The sequence below is a fragment of the Adiantum capillus-veneris genome, chromosome 27 (assembly GCF_014529385.1).
Source record: "Adiantum capillus-veneris isolate H3 chromosome 27, ASM1452938v2, whole genome shotgun sequence".
NCBI classification, from domain to species: domain Eukaryota; kingdom Viridiplantae; phylum Streptophyta; class Polypodiopsida; order Polypodiales; family Pteridaceae; genus Adiantum; species Adiantum capillus-veneris.
The window spans coordinates 16,280,107-16,285,189 of NC_140957.1; the positions used below are offsets into that span (position 1 = coordinate 16,280,107).

At 40.4% G+C, this 5,083-nt stretch overlaps 1 pseudogene; it reads left to right on the forward strand.

Annotated features, from left to right (window-relative positions):
• The first annotated feature begins 519 nt into the window (after positions 1–519).
• On the forward strand, positions 520–4,398 carry LOC147421560 (uncharacterized; annotated as a pseudogene).
• The last annotated feature ends 685 nt before the right edge of the window (positions 4,399–5,083 follow it).

Genomic DNA, 5,083 nt, shown 5'->3' on the forward strand with positions numbered 1-5,083 from the left:
TGGTCCAATGGCCGGTGCAAACACTTGAAACCAGTCCGTGTTAACGCGGACTGGTTTCAAGGGTTTGCACAGCTCATTGGACCACAAGATTATTGGTTAATGAAGGTCTTTCCTGACCTGTTTTAATTATTGAGTGATTCAAGTTTTTATCTATGCAAACCCTTGAAACTAGTCCGCGTTAAAAGTGTTTGCACAGGTCATTGGACAACAAAATTTTTTCTTATTGAGGTTTTAGAGGACTTGTTGATAACATGTTTTTATCAATGTTTTTACCTGTGCAAACCCTTGAAACCAGTCCGCGTTAAAGCGGATTGGTTTCAAGGGTTTGGAGAGATCATATGACCACAAAACATGTCAGTTCTTTGCCACTTTAATGTCAATTAATTGTTTGTTTGAAAGTCCGATTCTTATTCTTAAAGCACTTCTTGCAGAGGGATCTCACACAAAAGAGGCAAGCTATCAAAGGTGCCTACACCAATTGAGTGTAGTGACCAAGTTAGTTCAGTTTCCGTCTTTGACATGGAAGAGGATAATGAAACTACTCAGTGTCAAGAGCTTGGCATTGGTTCTGTTCACAAAGTCGACAATGCACATGGTCCTGAGGAGGCTTGCCTGGACATTGTCCCATATGTGGTCCAAGCTGAGGTTGCTTCTGGTATGGATGTTGGAGATGAAAATCATATTCACATGCATAGAGGTGAGGATATTTTGCAAAAAACTAGGATACTTAGCTGCTTCGAGTGTCCTCCAATTCCTCTATGTCGATTAATTCCTTACGCTTGAGTGCGCGGCTTGAGAGATGACGTAAGCGGTTTGAAAGCTACTTTTGCAAAGGAAGGGTATGTGCAAGAGAAGGGTGATTTTATTGTATCTCTTTGGACATGTCAACGAGAGGACAACTTTGTAATGGGTAAGTATGTGGTTATTTAATGCTCCCTCAATATTCCAGTCTCAAGAATGTTATGTTTGTAATGTTATACCTTTGATGCTTAGATGCCACAAGAGCCTCTTAGGACTTGATTTGGGTAGAGGTAAACCAATGCTTTGAAAATGAAGTTGCATCTTGTCCAAATTTGCATATCCTTTTAGAGAGGATGTTCTTTGTGTGGGAGGGCAATCATAGGACTATAGCTTGGCATGCAACTATTAAGGAAAAATTTACATTGGTGAAAGAGAAACATTGCAGAGTTCTATGTACGGTCATTGATCCGACAAAGGTGCCGGAGATTGCATTGTTGTAAGAACACATTGCTTTTTTGGTTTCATTGTTGATTCTTTTTTTTATCAAGTATGTTATACATTTTTTTTGTCTTTATCAGCATGAATACCCATGCTATAGTGGCTTCACACTTGCGAGATGAGCTAGTTAATTGTTCTCACATATGTCCTGCGGATCATGAAGAATATTTGAAGGGCCTATCAGAGAAAGATAGAGGCATAATTGCATTGGTCAGGAAGAAATATTCCAAAGGAGCGGAGCCTTGGTATCCATTGACGAGACGATATTTAGGGAAATTGCTCTATGATGTATGTCTTTTAAATATTGACTTCTAATCCTTGGTATTGGTCATCTACTTAGAGCTATTTTTTATTAGGTTCAAATATCAAAGGAGATTCATTCACGCATGGATCAAGCCAGGCAAAGGCTGTTTCCAGATGGTCTGGCTAAAGAAGAAGAGAAAGTGATAAATGATCTTGCTCATAAATACGATGATCGAGTAGGCAAGGTGTGTGTAAGTTATTTTCATAAGAGTTCATGATATGATTATTGGTTGAGGTTATGAGTTTATATATTTGTTACCTTTAGATGTTAAATATTGTTGATCCTCGACTTGGAGAGGAGTGGTTGGCCCGTGTGTGGGCACTAAGATGGGGGCCAGATAGTTGGGCCACCCTAGAGAAACTTAACCTGATTGCTCTTCATGATGCTCCTATTGAGAGCAAGATATTATGGATTTCTCTGTTGGAGTCAGATAAGATCATGAGGGTATCTTATGGTCTAAAACATGGCGATCTATTCTTTCACTAGTAAGTCCATTGAAAATTTTGTTGGCATTAAGGTTTTGCTTGTGGTGATGTGGTTGTAATACTTTGTCTTCACTTTTCTAGCTGGATTTGTAGAGAGGGTTTGTTGCAGCGTATACTTGATAGAGCTACATTTCTTCTTTTGGATTTTGGTGGTTTTCCTGGGGGTGTTATTGTGCCACTTGATTGTACACTCTCTATGTACTTTGAAGCACTGAAGCTAGAGGCTAGAGCTCATCTCTTTCCTACTAAGACTATCCTTGAGGCCAAAATGAAGGATGCACAGCTCTTGGCAATGAAGAAGGTTGATACCACTCCCATGGCGGCTCAGAGACTTCTATATCGGTGAGATGCACAAACTTTAACTTTTACTCAATTTAGTGAGTGTGTGGTCAAGAGTTTGAAAGCATGAAATTTTTAGGTATTTCAAATATTTACACTCTTTGGGACACATTCCTATTATTCCTATGATGTCCAAGCAATGGACAAACATAGCTGTAGGTCAGACTTGTATGTATCGCACATCCATGCATCATTTTCCGGAGTGGGAGTTGGTTCATTGTCCATGGTGGGTGGACATGGCCAAAGGCCATGTCTTGGCTAGAGAGAGAGAGAGTTGTATGAAGAGATGAAGAAGAGCCAAAATACCAACACACATGAAGAAAACCATCCTTTGAACTAGGATCAACCAGCTACCAGTATGTGTGCTTTGTTTTTTTAATTACATAGACTAAATATATATTTGTTTAAAGAGAAAAAAATTCTTTATTTCCTTAACAGGAGTTTGCAACAACGTCAAAGGAAAACAGATTGTGGATAAAGAAGTGGAGGTGATCGACGAGTCCCTACCCACACGTGGTGAGCTACTTACTTATTCTACTCAAATTTTTTATGATGAGTCTCTTGGATCATTTGTGTTTATGTTTACAAATCATTGCAGATGAGCACAGAGCTCTTGTTCTTAGGAAAGTTCTCTCTTTTGTGCATGCATCGGATTTTCCTACAGTGGTCACTAGTTCCTCCCTAGATGTTAGATGTGTGGCTATGGTGGGGGATTACATTTCTATTGCTAGTGACTTTCGTGCGGGGCTTCGTAATCCAGTTTGGACTCGTCTTCACGACCACATGCTTAGAGCTTGGCCAGATGGAGTACAATACACTAGGGTGGGTAGCACTGTGGCATGGGCAGCTGACTTCATATTTTTAGATTTGCCGTTTGGTGGCTTGCACCATGGATCGACTACGATGCCGTCTTGGGACATCTGCTCAGAGGATCATGTTTGGAGTGGTGTTCATCTAGCATTCTCTACTCTTGCAGATTCGGGGTGGTTATTAATCATGACATCATGCGTCGGTGAGTATCCATATTTAATTGCGTTAAATTCATACTTAGTGATATATTTAAATCATGGTTGGCATGTTTAGAAGATAGCATTTGGTGGGTGAGCAATTTTGTAGGGCGTCTGACATGCACATTCATCGATGCATTGTTCTTTTGCATCATGATGCTTATGGTTTTGTTCAAAGCTATGGGGAGCATATTGAGGTAACTCAAAACCTTCTAACATCACACTCATGTGGGTCTTGGTGGTCTAATCATCTTAAAATTTTTTTTATTGCTATATTTGCAGTGTGATACCTCTATGCTATTTTTGGTTCACAAAAGGGGGATGCACCCTCCATGTTTTCTGGTAGAGAGCACCTCTATGTTTTGCTCTCTCGGCATGAGCCCGACAGATTCCACGATGAGGCTTTATCTTCCTGTATCCTCTAGAGCCCTTGCATCTACAGGAGAGCCATTGCCTGGTGGCCTTCAGATGAGTCACACTCTTTTAGCATGCTTCATCGAGATGTTGTGCATATGTGGTGGTATTTGATTAGAGTTTGGGTGTGGGACAACACCAGTGCTTGCAGCTTGTCTTGGTACTGGACGTGCATGTGCTTCTATTGACAGTGATGAGGGCTTGATGACGACATATGTGCAGCCTCTACTATTGCCTCGGGTGCAGAGTGTTGATGAGGCCTCCACATCTGTGGATGTGGAGGATGAGGGTGACAGACCTCGTGGGAACCCATATGATGACTTGTGAGGCTCCACCCTCCACTTGACATTTTTTGCTATGTTGGTAGACTATATCTGCTCTTGAGATTTTGGATATTATGTGGTGTTGTGATGCTACTATATTTGATGTATTAGGATATCGTCTGTATTGGGTCCATAATCATATTTTTTTGTTTCATTGAAGTATTTTGCCAGTTTATATAGAGAAGATTGTGAGAGGAATGGCATCAAGCACCCGATATGACTATGAGCTACAAAATGAACGACGGAGACGCAATGTGTTCATCGATGATGAGTGTGACTCAGCATAGTGATATGTAATACACATGCATAACCTCTGGGGATTTTTTTGGTCTTCTTTTTTTTGTGAAGCTACTGAGTTAATGTAAGATACATGGTTCTTGCAACATGATAACTTGTGAGCATTACAAGAACTGTTAAAGTAATTTTTTTTTTAGTCAAGAATTGTTTCACCATTGAAACCGATTAATCCATACAAAGCTCGCCTCCATAGCCACCTGCCAAACAACCTCTCGAATGCCACTCCTTTTGCACTTGCTCTCTCTCTCTCTCTCTCTCTCTATCTCTCTCTCTCTCTCTCTCTCTCTCTCATGGTGATCAAATCATAATTTATTAGCACTAGTATGTAACCCGTCCTTTGGACGAGAATAGAAAGAAAAGGAGAGAGCCATCATGATGCAACAAGAACTAAGAGGAAAAGGAGTTGGAATAGGCAAGTGAGTGAATCTATATTGGTTTGAAGATGCTTACTAAAACATAGGTTCTAGCTCATACACATTGATATAGTTCCATGATGAGAAATCTTGCTCCTTATTTAAAAAGGTTCTCTCTCTCTCTCTCTCTCTCTCTCTCTCTCTCTCTCTCTCTCTCTCTCTCCATGCGTGTTTGTGGGGACCTGTGTGGGGGGTGTATGTATCTTTCGTTATCATAGAACATTTAGTCTCTCTAGGATTATAATACCATCTCTCTCTCTCT